The following is a 17768-nucleotide window of genomic DNA, read 5'->3' as shown; positions in this document are numbered from 1 at the left end:
TGAGGACAGGGCTGTGCCGCATCTCCCCCAGGCTGGCGGCTCCTGAGGACAGGGCTGTGTCCCCATCTCCCCCAGGCTGGAGACACCTGAGGGCAGGGCTGTGTCCCCATCTCCCCAGGCTGGGGACTCCTGAGGGCAGGGCAGGGACCTTCTCTAGGTCAGGGCTCATCTCCCCCTCAGTCAAAGGACCCAGTTCCTCTCTCCTCTACCAGCCCAAGCCCAGCCCTTCCTCCCAGAGGGGCGTAGCGTCAGAGGGGTCCAGCCCAGTACTGTGGGATGAGCTGGTGTGCCTGGCTGGATGTGGGTATTCCTGGTAACTTTGGTGTTGGGGCCGCACCCCAGGAGCTGGCTTCCTGGTCTCAGCTGCCCTGCCCACCCAGCAGAGTCCGGGGGCAGGCCTTTCCTAATCCTTCGTCCTGCTGCTGCTCATTGGAGGGTAGAGCAGAGTGAGTCACACACCTGCGTCTGGGCCCGTCCTCTGCCTCCTCTCCTCTCATTACCTGCTTCCTGAGCTCCCTGAGAAGTCATCCAGGAGCTCCCCAAGAAGCCATCCAGGAAACATGCTCTCAGGGCCACCCCCATCTGCTTCAGCCTCTTTGTTACCGCCTGGACCACCATCCCTGCTGTCTCTCAGGTAAGAGGCTGGTGATCTAAGGGAAGGGCTCAGTTGCGGCCGCTTTGTCTAGCTGCCCTGCAGAATCCTCAAGGCTGCTCAGATTCTGGAAGGGTCCGCAGAGCTAGGTAATGTCTGGTTTCCCTCCTGTTGGCACCCCCTCAAGGACACATGGCCCGTCTTTGTTGCCCACAGACACAGCACAAGCCTCCCACCCCTCAGGGTCATTCACACACACTCACCAACAGACGCGGCACCCCTCACTCACCACACAAAACACATCCGCGTCACCCGCAGAACCCCTTCACCACACACAACAGACCCTCATCATCCACAGATACAACCCATGACCCTCCCTATACACATACACGAACGGCACCAACGGACAATATTGCCTCACGTGATGCAGATCCTAACCCAGGAGAAAACATCCTTACAGACACACAACATGCACAACCGCATGGACAGACGCACATCCCAACCCGGAAGACCCTCTACCCACTCACTGCAAACAAACTCACTCCGCAAGGTCTCACAAATATCTTCCTACACACACACACACACACACACACACACACACACACACACACACAGAGCAATGCAACCACCTGTACGTATCAGAACTCCCCTTCCCCCAGATGCGCCCGCCCTACTGTTCAGTCAGTAGGTCAGTAACCCCATTCCCACTTCTCACTCTCTTGAGCTCATGCACTGGCAGCCAGGGCCACACAGCGGAGCAAGAAGGGCAGAGCTGAGCCAGGGGTCCCAGTTGCACCAAAGAGCATGACAGGAGAGGCTAGCGCTCCCAGCTGTTTCAGTGCTGCTTCCTATAGCCCTAGGACTTAGAGCACACTGATAATAAAAACACGGGTGGATCACCTGAGGTCAGGAGTTCCAGACCAGCCTGGCCAACATGGTGAAACCTTGTTTATACTAAAAATACAAAAATTAGCCGGGCGTGGTGGCAGGTGCCTGTAATCCCAGCTACTCAGGAGGTTGAGGCAGGAGGATCACTTCAACCCAGGAGGCAGAGGTTACAGTGAGCTGAGATCCCAGCACTGTACTCCAGCCTGGGCACAGAGGGAGACTCTGTCTCAAAAACAAAAACAAAAACAAGAACAAAAAAAAAACCCCAGCTACCAGCATTTACTACATGCCTCCTGGGAGCCAAACACCATGCTCAAGGCTTTTACAAGCATTATCTTTTTTTTTTTTTTTTTTTGAGACGGAGTTTTGCTTTCATTGCCCAGGCCGGAGTGCAATGGTGCGATCTTGGCTCACTGCAACCTCCGCCTCCCAGGTTCAAGCGATTTTCCTGCCTCAGACTTCCAAGTAGCTGGGATTACAGGCACGTGCCACCATGCCCGGCTAATTTTGTATTTTTGCAGAGATGGGGTTTCTCCATGTTGGTTAGGCTGGTCTCGAACTCCTGACTTCAGGTGATCCGCCCGCCTCAGTATCCCAAAGTGCTAGGATTACAGGCGTGAGCCACCGTGCTTGGCCATAAGTATTATCTTATGCAGTTGTGTAAAACCTTTATGAAGTAGGTATTATTATCTTCATTTTACAGCTATGGAAATAGGCTCAGAGAGGTTAAGAAACTTGCCTAATGCACCACAGCTAAGAGGCTGTAATGAAATTTAAACTTAGGTGAGTCTGGTCCCAGAGTCCACCTTTCTTTTTTTTAAATGTTTTACTATTTATTTATTGAGACACAATCTTACTCTGTCATCCAGGTTGGAGGGCAGCGGTGGCATGATCTCAGCTCACGGCAGCCTGGACATTCCAGGCTCAAACGATCCTCCCACCTCAGTCCCTTCATGAGTAACTGTGACCACAGGCACGCACCACCATGACCAGCTAATTTTTATATTTTTTTGTAGAGACGGGGTTTCGTCATGTTGCCTAGGCTGGTTTTGAACTCCTGAACTCAAGCAATCTTCTTGCCTTGGCCTCTCAGAGTGCTGGGATTGCAGCAGGCATGAGCCGCTGCACCTGGCCTCGTGCTTCTTTTTTTAATTAAAAAAAAAAAAAAAAGAGAGGTAACAAATTAGCAAGTTAAAAGTTCAATAGATATAAAAGAGTACATAGAGAAAAGATACTCTCCTATCCTTGTTCTCCAACCACCCTATCTCCCTCTTAGAGGAAGCCTGAGTTACTCTAGAAGGACCTCTCTCTCTCTCTCTGTCTCTCTCTCTCTCTTTTTTTTCTTTTTTCTTTTTGTAGAGATGAGGTCTCACTATGTTGCCCAGGCTAGTCTCAAACTCCTGGGCTCAAGTGGTCCACCCGCCCTGGCCTCCCAAAATGCTTGGACTACGGGAGTACACCACTGCGCCCGGCTGGAGACCTTTCTTTTAACCACTGAGTTAGTTGGTTATGACAGTTACATTTCATACCAATGTCATAGCTTTCTAAGGGAGCGGAGTAGTTCTTGCTTTGCTCCCGAGCTGAAGAGGGAGGGCCAGCAGGACTCAGCCCTGAGCAAGGGAGGGAAAGGATGAGGGAGAGGAAGAGGAAGAGGAGAGGAGAAGAGAGACGAGAATGATAGTGGCCAGGCGTTGTCCTTTACTGGCCTAATCCCATTGTGAGGATGGCGGTGCTTCACAGATGAAGGCTCTGAGGCTCAGGGAGGCCCAGGGACTTGTCCAAGGTGACACCGTTGTGAAGTGGCAGAGGTGAGATTTAAACTCCCAGAGTTTGTGGAAAGATGTGAGAGAGAGGGAGAGAGAGCCCAAGAGAGAAGCTGAGGTTGTGGTGAGGAGGAAGAGAAGATTCGGGGCCGTCCATCCCTAGGAGTCTCCCTGGGAACTTGCTGCCTAAGTAACTTTTGGGTTCTCAGAGACCTCTGGTTTTAGAGCAGTCCCCTTCCTCCTGTGACTCTTTCTCTATTCTGTTCTTTTGCACTATTGTCTGTCCTTGGTATTGTCTATACCATCCCTTCTTAACTACTACAACTTAATGGCAAGCCTGATAGACGATGTGGCGTATTCCTGGACTTTCCCAGCACTTTGGGAGGCCAGGGTGGGTGGATCACGAGGTCACGAGATCGAGACCATCCTGGCTAACAGGGTGAAACCCCGTCTCTACTAAAAATACAAAAAAAAACTAGCCGGGCGAGGTGACGGGCACCTGTAGTCCCAGCTACTCGGGAGGCTGAGGCAGGAGAATGGCACGAACCAGGGAGGCGGAGCTTGCAGTGAGCTGAGATCATGCCACTGTACTCCAGTCTGGGTGACAGAGCGAGACTCCGTCTCAAAAAAAAAAAAAAAAAAAAAAAGAAGCCTCCTGTGTATTCACACTCATTCCACTGCCTTTCTCAGAGGTAATCATATCCTGAATTTGTCTTTATATATGGATGCATGTGTATTGCATTCTCCAACATAATAATGTGTTAAGAAATGTTATCTGGCCAGGCACGGTGGCTCATGCCTGTAATTCCAGCACTTTGAGGCCGAGGCAGGCAGATCACCTGAGGTTGGGAGTTTGAGACCAGCGTGACCAACATGGAGAAACCCCATCTCTACTAAAAATACAAAATTAGCCAGGTGTGGTGGTGCATGACCGTAATCCTAGCTACTTGGGAGACTGAGGCAGGAGAATCGCTTGAACCCGGGAGGCGGAGGTTGCGGTGAGCCGAGATTATGCCACTGCACTCCATCCTGGGTGACAGAGTGAAACTCCATCTCAGTGGTGTGCGCCTGTGGTCTTTGCTACTCAGGAGGCTGAGGTGGGAGGATGCCTTGAGCCCAGGAGGTGGAGGTTGTAGTGAACTGAGATCATGCCACTGCACTCCAGCCTGAAGTCCATGAGCTTGTCTCAAATACATGAACTTGTATCAAAAAGTATAATTTATCTTCTGCAACATGCTTTTTTAGTATCGCATTAACGTTTATTTATATTTATTTATTTATTTAAAATGGAATCTCACTCTGTTGCCCAGGTTGGATTGCAGGGGCTCACTGCAATCCATCTTGGCTCACTGCAACTTCTACCTCCTGGGTTCAAGAGATTCTCCTGCCTCAGCCTCCTGAGTAGCTGGGACTACAGGAGTGCGCCACCATGCCCGGCTAATTTTTGTTTTAAAAAGTAGAGACAGAGTTTTACCATATTGAACAGGCTGGTCTCGAACTCCTGACCTCGTGATCTGCCTGCCTCGGCCTCCCAAAGTACTGAGATTACAAGTGTGAGCCACCGTGCCCGGCCGCATTATGTTTATTATCCTTGTTATTATATGCAGCTCTTTTCATTTTAATATATGTACAGGATCGCACTGAAGAACCATACAAATGTCTGTTTCCTTACTTCTGTGTTTAATATTTTTGGTAAATACCTAGGAAAAATGTGCACATTTTCAACTTTATTATACAATTATTATTTTTTATTATTTTATTTTTCTTTTAATTGGCATGTCATCTGGCAAGCATTTATTATGAAAGTAACTTCCAAAACAGTAGTGGCAGTTGCACTGTCTTTTGGCAGGGTAGTAAGAGTTTCCATTGCTCTGTATGCTCTCCAGTATTTGGAACTGCCAGACTTGAATTTCTTCCATTCAGGTGGGTGGTGATTGTTTTAACTTAGGCTCCTGATTTCCTGAAATGTTGACTATATTTTTATATTTCTTGGTCATTTGGGCTTTTCCTTCTGTGAATTGCCTATTTCTTTCTTGACTCCTTTTTCTATTGGGTTTTTCTTCAGTTGACTTATAAAATTTATATTATATAACGCCTGAAAATTCTTTGTTGCATGTGTTGCAAATATCTTCTCCTGTTTTGTGACTCTTCATCAGTTTTTGTTTTTTGGGTTTTTTTTAGATGGAGTTTAGCTCTTGTTGCCCAGGCTGGAGTGCAAAGGCGCGATCTCCCGGAGTCTTCCACCTCTAGGATTCAAGTGATTCTCCTGCCTCAGCCTGCCGAATAGCTGGGATTACAGGGGCCTGCCACCACACCCAGCTAATTTTTTGTATTTTAGTAGAGTTTCACCACGTTGGCTGTGCTGGTCTTTAACTCCTGACCTCAGGTGATCCACATGCCTTGGCCTCCCAAAGTGCTGGCATACAGGCATGAGCCACCGTGCCCAGACTGTTTGTTTTTTGAGACAGAGTCCCCCTCTGTCACCCAGGCTGGTGTGCAGTGGCAAAATCTTGGCTCAGTGCAACCTCTGCCTCCTGGGCTCAAGTGATTCTCATGTCTCAGCCTCTTAGGTAGCTGGGATTACAGGCATGCTCCACCACACCAGGCTAGTTTTTGTATTTTTAGTAGAGACGGGGTCTCGATATGTTGTCCAAGTTGGTCTCGAACCCCTGAGTTCAAGCGACCTGCCCTCCCCATCCTCCCAAAGTGCTGGGATTACAGGTGTGAGCCTCACTCCTGGCCATTTTTGTATTTTTAGTAGAGATGGAGTCTTGCTATGTTGCCCAGGCTGGTTTTGAACTCCTGGGCTCAATTGATCTGCCTGCCTCAGCCTCCCAAAGTGCTGGGATTACAGGTGTGAGCCACTGCACCTGGCTTTCATGTTTTACAGTGTCTTTTAATGTAAATAGTTTTCAAATTTCTATGGCCAAATTTATCCAGCTTTTCTTTATTATGTATAATTTCCATGTCTTAATTTAAGAAGTTTTCTTGGCTGGGCATGGTGCTTCACGCCTGTAATCCCAGCTCTTTGGGAGACCGAGGTGGACAGATCACTTGAGGCCAGGAGTTTGAGACCAGCTTGAGCAACATGGCAAAACCCCACCTTTACAAAAAATACATGGTGCCTCTAGTCCTAGCTACTCAGGAGGCTGAAGTGGGAGGATCGCTTGAACCCAGAGACAGAGGTTGCAGTCAGCTGAGACTGCACCACTTCACTCCAGCCTGGGTGATGAGCGGGACTCTGTCTTAAAAAAAAAAATTGGGGGGGGGGCCGGGCATGGTGGCTCATACCTGTAATCCCAGCACTTTGGGAGGCCGAGGCGGGCGGATCACAAGGTCAGGAGATTGAGACCATCCTGCTGAACACAGTGAAACCCCGTCTCTACTAAAAATAGAAAAAATTAGCCGTGTGTGGTGGCAAGCGCCTATAGTCCCAGCCACTCGGGAGGCTGAGGCAGGAGAATGACGTGAAGCCAGGAGGCGGAGCTTACAGTGAGCTGAGATGGCGCCACTGCACTCTAGCCTGGGTGACAGAGCGAGACTCCGTCTCAAAAAAAAAAAAGTTTTTTTTCTCTCACCCCTAGATCAGAAAGATATTCAACTCTATTTTCTTCCAACACTTTGTATATTTTGTTTTTCATGGGTTGTTATTCCATTTGGAATTTAATTCTGGACATGATATGAGAGATCTAATTTTATTATTATTTTTTCCTTAATGGATGGCTAATAACTTGCACTATTAGTGGCTATTAGCAGCTAATATCTACTCTTCTTGATCTGTAATGGCAACTCTGTCTGTCAAGTTTCCATAGATGAGCTCTTTATTTACGGGATCTCTGTTTTGTTTCTTTGCTCTGTTTATTCCTCCTTACTTCAGTGAGTAGCCCTTTTCTCATTAGTAAATGGAGGATAGTGTGGGTGGAAGAATACCACAGGGAAAAGAGCATGGGTTTTGGAATTGCTATGATAATATCACTCTGAGGGCCAGGCGAGGTGGCTCACGCCTGTAATCCCAGCACTTTGGGAGGCCGAGGCGGGCAGATCACTTGAACTCAGGAGTTCAAGACCAGCCTGGGCAACATAGCGAGACCCCGTCTGTATAAAAGAAAAAAATACCACCCTGTATTTTATTTATTATTTGTTTATTTATTGATTGATTGACATGGAGTCTCCCTCTGTCACCCAGGCTGGAGTGCAATGGCATGATCTCGGCTCACTGCAATCTCTGCCTCCCAGGTTCAGGCAATCCTCCTGCCTCAGCCTCTGCAGAAGCAAGGATTACAGATGTGTGCCACCACCCTGGGTTAATTTTTGTATTTTTATTAGAGATGCGGTTTCACCATGTTGCCCAGGCTGATCTTGAACTACTGACCTCAGGCGACCCGCCCGCCTCAGCTTACCAAAAATGCTGGGATTACAGGTGTGTGCCACCACGCCCAGCCCCACTCTGTCTTAATACTGTGACTTTAAAGTAAGACTTGACATGTAATATGAAAAGTCCTTTCAGGTATCCTTGTTGTTCATATATATGCCCTTGTTCTTCAAAAATTTCTCAGCTACTCTTGGCGCTTTGCTTTTTCATTTGGAATTTTAGAATTAGCCTGTAAATTTTCTGGGAAAACTATTGGGATTTTGATTGCACTGGCTCTGAATTTATAGATTAAATTGGAAAGAATTTGTATTTTGATGATATTGACAGCCTCATGCATGAATATAGTACATCTACCTGTTTATTTATTTTTTTTTTTTAAATAATTTTTGTAATTTCCTTCATCAAGATCTTGCACATCTTGGGGCTGGGCACAGTGGCTCACACCTGTAATCCCAGCACTTTGGGAGGCCGAGGAGGGCAGATCACCTGAGGTCAGGAGTTCCAGACCAGCCTGACCGACATGGTGAAACCCTGTCTCCACTAAAAAAAAAAAAAAAAAAAAAAATTAACCAGGTATGGTGGCGTGCACCTGTAATCCCAGCTACTGGGGAGGCTGGGGGGGGAAAATTGCTTGAACCCAGGAGGCAGAGGTTGCAGTGAGCTGAGACGGTGCCACTGCACTCAAGCCTCGGTGACAGGATAAGACTCCATCTCAAAGATCTTGCATATCTTTGGCCAAAAAAAGAAAAAACAAAAAAAGCCAAAATAGTTTTCTTGCTGTTATAAGTTGTGTCTTCTTAAAAATATCATTTTCTGTTTAATTGCTTGTTTATAGGAGCATGATTGCTTTCGGCATGTTGATTTTATATCTAGAAATCTTGTTTAAGTGCTGTTTTGGTTCTAATAATTTTTCTATGGAATTACTGCAATTTTTCTACGTAAATGGTCATACTGTCTGTGAAGATAACAGTTTTGCTTTTCCTTCCCAATCTTTGTAATCTTTTTTTTTTTTAAGACGAAGTCTTGCTCTGTCGCCCAGGCTGGAGTGCAGTGGCGTGATCTCGGCTCACTGCAAGCTCTGCCTCCTGGGTTCACGCCATTCTCCTGCCTCAGCCTCACGAGTAGCTGGGACTACAGGCTCCCATCACCATGCCCGGCTAATTTTTTTCTATTTTTAGTAGAGACGGGGTTTCACCGAGTTGGCCTGGGTGGTCTTGATCTCCTGAGCTCGTGATCTGCCCACCTCGGCCTCCCAAAGTGCTGGGATTACAGGCGCGAGCCACCGCGCCTGGCCATAACCTTTTTTTCCTTTGATCTGATAGTCTTCACAACATAATAAGGTTGTGATTATTCCTATATGATTATTCCCATTTGCAAATTAGAAAACAGGCTTGAAGAGGTAATTTGGCTTTTTCAAGTTCACACAGAAAGCAGGTAGCATCAAGATTTGAACTCAAGTCTCTGATTCTAAAACCCGTACCCTTTTCCTTATGGTATTCTTTCCCCCACATTATCCTCCATTTGCTGATGAGAAAAGCGATACTCACAGCAAGGAACTGTCCACAACACTCTTGGCAAAGGACAGGTTTTGAGAGCAGAACGAACCGAACAACCCCTTTATAATAGTTGTGCAGCACTGCCCTAGTTTAGTGTATCTGGGTCCTAATTCCAGCTCTGTTACCTACTAGCTATGTTACTTGGATAAATCACTTCCTCTCTCTAATGTCATTCATTCATTCAATAAGCTTTATCCAGCACCTGCAATGTGCCAGGCAATGTTCCAGATCTTGGCAATAAACTCAAGGAGATTACAGTCTAGTTGGGGAGAAGATAATGAGCAAAGTAAATAAATAAATAAAATACATGTTATATTAGATGTGATAGGTGCTGTGGAGAAAAGGAAAGCAGGATGAGAGCCTGGGAATGTGGGGGGATGGCTGCAACTTATTAGGGTGGTCAGGAAAGGCCCCAATGAGAAAGTGGCATTTGAGGAAAGACCTAACTTTGAGTGTCTGAGGAAGAGTGGTCCAGGCAGAGAGAACAGCAGGTGCAAAAGGGTGAGGTGAGGCCAGGCACGGTGGCTCACGCCTGTAATCCCAGCACTTTGAAAGGCCAAGGTGGGTGGATCACTTGAGGTTAGGAGTTCGAGACCAGCCTGGCCAACATGGTGAAACCCCGTCTCTACTAAAAATACAAAAATTAGCCAGGTGTGGTGGCGTGTGCCTGTAATGCCAGTTACTTGAGAGGCTGAGGAAGGAGTATCACTGGAACCCAGGAGAAGGAGGTTGCAGTGAGCTGAGATGGCACTATTGAACTCCAGTCTGGGCGACAGAGCGAGACTCTGTCTCAAAAACAAACAAAAAAACAAAAAAGGAAAACAAGAGGGTGAGGTGAGAGTGTGTTGAGGAAGGGCAGGAAGACCAGAACGACTACAGTGGAGGGAGCGAGATGTAGGGAATGAGGTGAGGTCTTACAGGGTCTTGCAGGTGCTTTAAAGGACTTTGACCTCTCCTGTAAGTGAGGTGGAAGGCCCTGGGGCGCTTTGAGCAGAGGAGTGATGTGCTGTGACTGATGTTTAATAGTTCAACCACATTGCTGTGTTAAGAACAGACTAGGCCGGGTATGGTGGCTCACGCCTGTAATCCCAGCACTTTGGGAAGCCGAGGTGGGCAGATCACATGAGGTCAGGTGTTCGAGACCAGCCTGGCCAACATGGTGAAAACCCGTCTCTACTAAAAATAAAAAAATCAGCTGGGTGTGGTGGTGCACACCTGTAATCCCAGCTACTTGGGAGGCTGAGGCAGGAGAATCACTTGAACCCAGGAGGTGGAGGTTGGAGTGAGCTGAGATCACGCTACTGCACTCCAGCCTGGGTGACAAAGTGAGACTCCATCTCAAAAAAAAAAAAAAAGACTAACGGGATGTGAGTATGGAAGCAGGGAGACAGTGGGGAGGCTGCAATCCAGCGGGGAGGTAGAGGGACTTGGACCGGGGCTGTAGCAGTGGAGGTAGTGAGAAGTGGCAAGATTTTGGATCTATTATCTATCTATCTATCTATCTATCCATCCATCATTTAAAGTTTTTTTCTTTTTCTTTTTTTTTTTTTTTTGAGACGGAGTCTCGGTCTGTCACCCAGGCTGGAGTGCAGTGGCCGGATCTCAGCTCACTGCAAGCTCCGCCTCCCGGGTTTACGCCATTCTCCTGCCTCAGCCTCCCGAGTAGCTGGGACTACAGGCGCCCGCCACCTCGCCCGGCTAGTTTTTTGTATTTCTTAATAGAGACGGGGTTTCACCGTGTTAGCCAGGATGGTCTCGATCTCCTGACCTCGTGATCCGCCCGTCTCGGCCTCCCAAAGTGCTGGGATTACAGGCTTGAGCCACCGCGCCCGGCCTTTTTTTTTTTTTGAGATGAAGTCTCGCTCTGTTGCCCAGGCTAGAGTGCAGTGGGGTGATTTTGGCTGACTGCAACCTCTGCCTCCTGGGTTCACGCCATTCTCCTGCCTCAGCCTCCTGAGTAGCTGGAATTAACAGGCACGTGCCACCATGCCCAGCTAATTTTTATATTTTTAGTAGAGACGGGGTTTCACCATGTTGGCCAGGCTGGTCTCGAACTCCTGACCTCGTGATCTGCCTGCCTTGGCCTCCCAAAGTGCTGGGATTACAGGCGTGAGCCACTGTGCCCAGCCCATCATTTAAAATTTAAAGTAAATTTATTTATTTTAAAATTTAAAATAGGTTTGATGAACGAATTTTTAAAATGTCTTATAAACGCAAACATAAAGCAACCCCTGGCCTGGCATGGTGGCTCAGATCTGTAATCCCAGCACTTTGGGAGGTCAAGGTGGGTGGATCGTCTGAGGTTAGGAGTTTGAGACCAGCCTGACCAACATCGTGAAACACGTCTCTACTAAAAATATAAAATTAGCTGGGCATGGTGGCACATGCCTGTAATCCAAGCTACTTGGAGACTGAGGCAGGAGGATCATTTGAACCTGGGAGGCAGAGGTTTCAGTGAGCTAAGATCGCACCATTGCACTCCAGCCTGGGCAACAAGAGCAAAACTCCATCTCAAAAAAATAAAAATAAATAAAAAATAAAGCAACCCCTAAAATAAGCAGTCTCCTACTTTCCTGACAATAAGATGTCAAAAGAGATTTTTTTTTTTCCCCCGAGATGGAGTCTCGCTCTGTCGCCCAGGCTGGAGTGCAGTGGCACGGTCTCGGCTCACTGCAAGTTCCACCTCCTGGGTCCATGCCATCCTCCTGCCTCAGTCTCCCAAGTAGCTGGGACTACAGGTGCCCGCCAACACACCCGGCTAATTTTTTGTATTTTTAGTAGAGACGGGGTTTCACTGTGTTAGCCAGGAGGGTCTCGATCTCTTGACCTCGTGATCCGCCCACCGCAGCCTCCTAAAGTGCTGGGATTACAGGTGTGAGCCCCCTCACCCGTCCAGAAGAGATTTTTTAAAGGCCAACTTGAATATATACAAACTATCAGGAACATAGCTAATACACTAGAGTTTTTCAGTCCCAGCACTATTAACATTTGGAGCCAAATAATTTTTTTTTGTTGCAGGGGCTGTTCTGTGCATTGTAGTATTTTTAGCCCCATCCCTAGCCTCTCCCTACTAGATGCCAGCAGCACAACCCCACTCCCATCCCATCTGCCAGTTGTCACCACCAAAAATGTCTCTAGTCATGGACAGTTGTCCCCTAGAGGGCAAAATAACTCCTGGTTGAGAACCTCTGATATAGTAAAATTCCTACCTATTACACACACACATATTTTGGAGACAAGATCTCACTCTGTCACCCAGGCTGGAGTGGCAGTGGTGTAGTCACAGCTCACTGCAGCCTCAACCTGCTGGGCTCAAGTGATCCTCCCACCTCAGCCTCCCGAGTAGCTAGGACTACAGGCGTGCACCACCATGCCCAGCTAATTTTTTCTGTATTTCTTGTAGAGACATGGTTTTACTGGCATGAGACACTGTGCTCAGCCTTACTTATAATATTTAATTTATTCTTTTAATTACTTATATACTTAAATATTTTGGGCAAGAGCTCGTTATTTTATAAATACGACTTTTTTTGCACTCAAATTTCACAAAACAAATGTATAGGCATCTTTTACACCAGTATCTTCTTTGTTGTTGTAGACCCTTTTCTGTCATTTAACAGAGCTTTCCAGGCTGCATCATTTTCACTTCTGTCTACATTGAATGAGATGCAGCACTTAACATCCCAATAAGATGCTATCACAGGAAAATTACATCCCAAGACACAATTATCCACTACATAATATTGGGACAGTTTTCTTTTTCACTGCTGTTCTGATCTCAAAAGCTGAACAAGTATTGCTTTAAAAAACAAACACAAAACTGAATTTCTTTTAAAAACAAACAGCAAAAAACCCTTTCTTATTTATAAAAAATTGAAAACCGCTGGGCCTGGTGGCTCACGCCTGTAATCCCAGCACTTTGGGAGGCTGAAGTGGGTGGATCACTTGAGGTCAGGAGTTCGAGACTAGCCTGGCCAACAAGGTAAAACCCCATCTCTACTAAAAATACAAAAGTTAGCCAGGCATGGTGGCAGGTGCCTGTAATCCCAACTACTCGGGAGGTTGAGGCAGGAGACTCGCTTGAATGCAGAAGACGGAGGTTGCAGGGAGCCGATATCGTGCCATTGCACTCCAGCCTGGGTGACAAAAGCGAGACCCCATCTCAAAAAAAAAAGAAAAGAAAACAAGTGCAACATTACGTTTAAAGATATAATGGATCCTCATGTACCTTTAGCCAGCTTCAACAATTACCAGCACACTTTTTTTTTTTTTTAAGAGACAGGATCTCACTCTGCCACATAGGCTGGAGTGCAGTGGCATGATCATGGCTCACTGCAGTGAATTTTTTTTTTTTTTTTTTTTTTTTTTTTGAGACGGAGTCATGCTCTGTCGCCCGGGCTGGAGTGCAGTGGCCGATCTCAGCTCACTGCAAGCTCTGCCTCCCAGGTTTACGCCGTTCTCCTGCCTCAGCCTCCCATGTAGCTGGGACTACAGGCGCCCGCCACCTCGCCCAGCTAGTTTTTTATATTTTTTAGTAGAGACAGGGTTTCACCGTGTTAGCCAGAATGGTCTCGATCTCCTGACCTCGTGATCCGCCCGTCTCGGCCTCCCAAAGTGCTGGGATTACAGGCTTGAGCCACCGCGCCCGGCCACTGCAGTGAATTTTTAAAAGTTTTTGTAGAGATGGAGTCTGGCTACGTTGTCCAGGCTGGTCTCAAACTCCTGTCCTCCAGTGAGGACCACCTGGACCTCCCAAAGCGCTGGGATTATAGGTATAAGCCACCATGCCTGGCAATCCTCAATTTCTCTTCCTCCTTCCTTTCTTCCTTCCTTCCTTCCTTCCTTCCTTCCTTCCTTCCTTCCATCTCTCTCTCTTTATTTTTTTTGACTGGGTCTCACTCTGTCACCCAGACTGAGTGCAGTGGTGCAATCTTGGCTCACTGAAATCTCTGCCTCCTGGGTTCAAGCGATTCTCTTGCCTCACCCTCCTGAGTAGCTGGAATTACAAGCATGTGCCACTACACTAAGCTAATTTTAGTATGTTTAGTAGAGACGGGGTTTCACCATGTTGGCCAGGCTGGTCTCAAACTCCTGACCTCCAGTGATCTGCCTGCCTCGGCCTCCCAAAGTGCTGGGATTACAGGCATGAGCCACCGCGCCCGGCCCAATTTCTTTCTTTTTTTCCCCTCTTGTTTGAATCAGGATCCAAGAAGATTCATGTAGCAATTGGTTGCTATGTCTCTTACTTCTCTTTATTTAAGTAGTTAATTTACGTTGAGGTGAGTTCTCACTGTGTTGCCCAGGCTGGTCTCAAACTCCCGTGTCAAGTGATCCTCTCACCTCGGCCTCTCAAGGTGCCGGGATTATAGGCGTGAGCTCCTACGCTCAACCTCTTAATTCTCTCTTAATCAATAGTTTCTCCCTATATATTTTTTTTCTTGTTTAGAATTTATTTATTGAAGAAAGCAGGTCATGTGTTCTGTATGTTTCTTATCATGTGCGTTAGTTGAGTGCATCCCTGTGATTTTGTTTCCTTCTGTAACAGGAGTAAACCGGTGGTTAAACTTGCTGATTCTATTTTGGTTTCCTTGGCAAGACTGTTTTATAGGTGGTGTTGTGAATTGTGCACGCTCAAACACAACTTCATCAGAAAAGTTTTCAAACATACACAAAAAGAGAAGGAAGAGTACAAGAAATCCTTGTGGTAGTTTCCTATGGCTGCTATAAGAAGTTACCACAAACTTAGTGGTTTAAAATAACACACGACCGGGCGCGGTGGCTCATGCCTGTAATCCCAGCACTTTGGAAGGCTGAGGCGGGCGGATTGCTTGAGGTCAGGAGTTTGAGATCAGCCTGGACAACATCGTGAGACTGAGATTGCGCCACTGCACTCCAACCTGGGAGACAGAGCGAGACTCCATCTCAAAATAAATAAATAAATAAAAATCAATCAATCAATCAAATAAATATTTTGCCACATTCTCTATTTCTCCCCTCTCTCCCTTCATTCCTCTTCCTTTCTTTTTTCTTCATACTCTGTATCCATCCTTCTTTATTTCTTCTCTTTGTTTTTCTTACTTTCTCTCTTTCTCCTTCCTTTCTTCTTATTTTGCTGTAATATTTTAAAGCAAATTCCACATATATGGACATTTTGTTATATAACTGTAACACCATTATCTCCTAATACTATTATCAAGAATCCCTTAGAATTATCTATATACCAGTTTCTGTGATTTTCTCAGATATGTCTGTCCTGGATATTTTCTGTTTTCTCCTCCAGACCCACTCTGGGAATGGTGGTGCATGACCAGAGTACACTCCACCCTTCTTCACCCACCTCTGTGCCCTGGAGGCTGCCCTGTATGGACCACATTAATGGTTCCTTTGTTTCTGGTTGGGCTCAGCCAACTGGTGGTGCCGATAAGACGATAAGACATCAGAGGATGGGAGAAGAGAAAGGTTTGAGTATTTATTTCCTGGTTCCCTCCCTGCCAGTTGCAGGATCAGCTGCAACTTCTTTTTTTTTTTTTTTTTTTTTTTTTTTTTTTTTGAGACAGAATCTCGCTCTGTCGCCCAGGCTGGAGAGCAGTGGCTTGATCTCAGCTCACTGCAACCTCTGCCTCCCGGGTTCAAGCAATTCTCCTGCCTCAGCCTCCCAGGAAGCTGGGATTACAGGCGTGTGCCACCACACCCGGCTGATTTTTATATTTTTAGTAGAAACAGGGTTTCACCATTTGGCCAGGCTGGTCTCGAACTCCTGACCTCAAGTGATCTGCCTGCCTTGGCTTCCCAAAGTGCTGGGATTACAGGCATGAGCCACCATGTTTGGCCTCTGAAATCTCTTTTAATCTGGAAGAATCTCCTCCCTGTTTCTTGTGTGCTTTTATTTCATTTTATTTTTAACTTTTTTTTGTTTTGTTTTGTGTTATAGAGACAGGGTCTCCCTGTTTTGCCCAGGTTGGTCTCAAACTCCTGGGCTCAAGGGATCCGTCCGCCTCAGCTTCCCAAAGTGTTGGGATTACAGGCATGAGCCACTGAGCCTGGCTCTGTGTTTGTTTCTGTGTTCATATGGTTGATTTTGGGAGAGAACTGGCTTCGTTGTCCAGTAGAATGTTCTATATTCTGGAATTGGCTGATTTCTTCCTTGTGAGGTCCTTTAATTTATTCCTCTGTCCCCTGTATTTTCTGAAAACTGAGGTTAGACCTAAAGGCTTGATTAGATTCAAATTTGGACATATTTGCTTGTTTTGTTTTTTTTTTCCACCCAGGCTGGAGTACAATGGCACCATCTCAGCTCACTGCAACCTCCGCCTCCTGGGTTCAAGCAATTCTCATGCCACAACCTCCCAAGTTGCTGGGATTACCAGCGGTAATCAGCAGGTGTGTGCCACCATGCCTGGTGGCTGGTGTTTTTTTTTTTTTTTTTTTTTTTTTAGTAGAGACGGGGTTTCGCCATGTTGGCCAGGCTGGTCTCGAATTCCTGACCTCAACTGATCCGTCCACCTCAGCCTCCCAAAGTGCAGGAATTACAGGCATGAGTCACTGTGCCCGACCAAATTTGGACATATTTTCAAGTGGAGCCATCATAGTTTGCTAACAGAATGGATGTGGGGTGTGAGAGAAAGCTTCGGACTCAGTTTCCTCATTTGTAAAATATTGATAGTAATACCTGCCTACCTACCCTGCTTATTGATAATCTCAAAAGAGGTGCTGATCTGCAGCTGCCACGTGTGCGCGTGGAAGGGACTATACTGGAAGGCAGGCCGAGCCAACAGTCCCGGACCTTGAGCCAGGTGTCCTGGAGACTCTGGGCAATGGAGGCTGGTTGATCCCGGAGGTCCCTCCCAGGCTTGCTGTCCCTCCTGGAGGGTGGTGGCTGGAGGAGGGCTGAGGTGAAACTGTTTTGGAACCAAGGATCTGGGCTGGGGAGCAGAGTTGAGGCCTTGCCTTTCAGGTGAGCAGTTTGCATGAAGGCTAAGTTCATGTACAGACCATGGCCTCATATTTCAGGGTACTCGAGGCTCAAAAGGCCTCTAAGGGAGATAAGAAGAAATGATCAAACTGAGTCTGTTTCTTTTCTTTCTTTCTTTTTTTTTAAAAAAAATATAAAGATGGGGTCTCATTATATTGCCCAGGCTGGTCTCGAACTCCTGGGCTCAGGCAATCCTCCTGCCTTGGTCTCCCAAAGTGCTTGGCCTGAGCCTGTTTCCATGTGCCTGGCAGGAGGCCTGGGCTGCATTTTGGGGATTGGGAGAGTGTGTGTGGTGGGGGAGCATGGAGCAGTATGGACGCATGAACTTGAGGAAGGAGGTGAGCCTGGCAGGTGTGAGTGAGGGGAGACTGGGCGTGAGTGTGCAGGTGTGAGAGTGGGCATCTCTGCATGAGAGTAGGCACTGAGTGTATATGAGTGTGCAAGTGTTATGTGGTCTGAGTGTGTCTGCCTGTGTGTGATGTGGGGCTGGAGATGGAGGAGGGGGCAGATGCTTGGCTCTAGTTCTATATGACTGAGGCAAGTGTTACAAGTGGTTTGTCCTGGCCAGGCGCGGTGGCTCATGCCTGTAATCCCAGCACCTTGGGAGGCCGAGGCGGGTGGATCA

At 47.1% G+C, this 17768-nt stretch overlaps 1 protein-coding gene across 1 annotated transcript in view; it reads left to right on the top strand.

The window, feature by feature from the left end:
* Positions 1-17768, top strand: part of RPA2 (replication protein A2) — a 342664-nt gene that overhangs the window by 43577 nt on the left and 281319 nt on the right. The gene's annotated exons all lie outside the window — the stretch shown is intronic.

Source organism: Macaca thibetana, chromosome 1 (genome assembly GCF_024542745.1).
Source record: "Macaca thibetana thibetana isolate TM-01 chromosome 1, ASM2454274v1, whole genome shotgun sequence".
Classification (NCBI taxonomy): domain Eukaryota; kingdom Metazoa; phylum Chordata; class Mammalia; order Primates; family Cercopithecidae; genus Macaca; species Macaca thibetana.
This window is presented reverse-complemented; position numbering and strand designations above follow the sequence as displayed.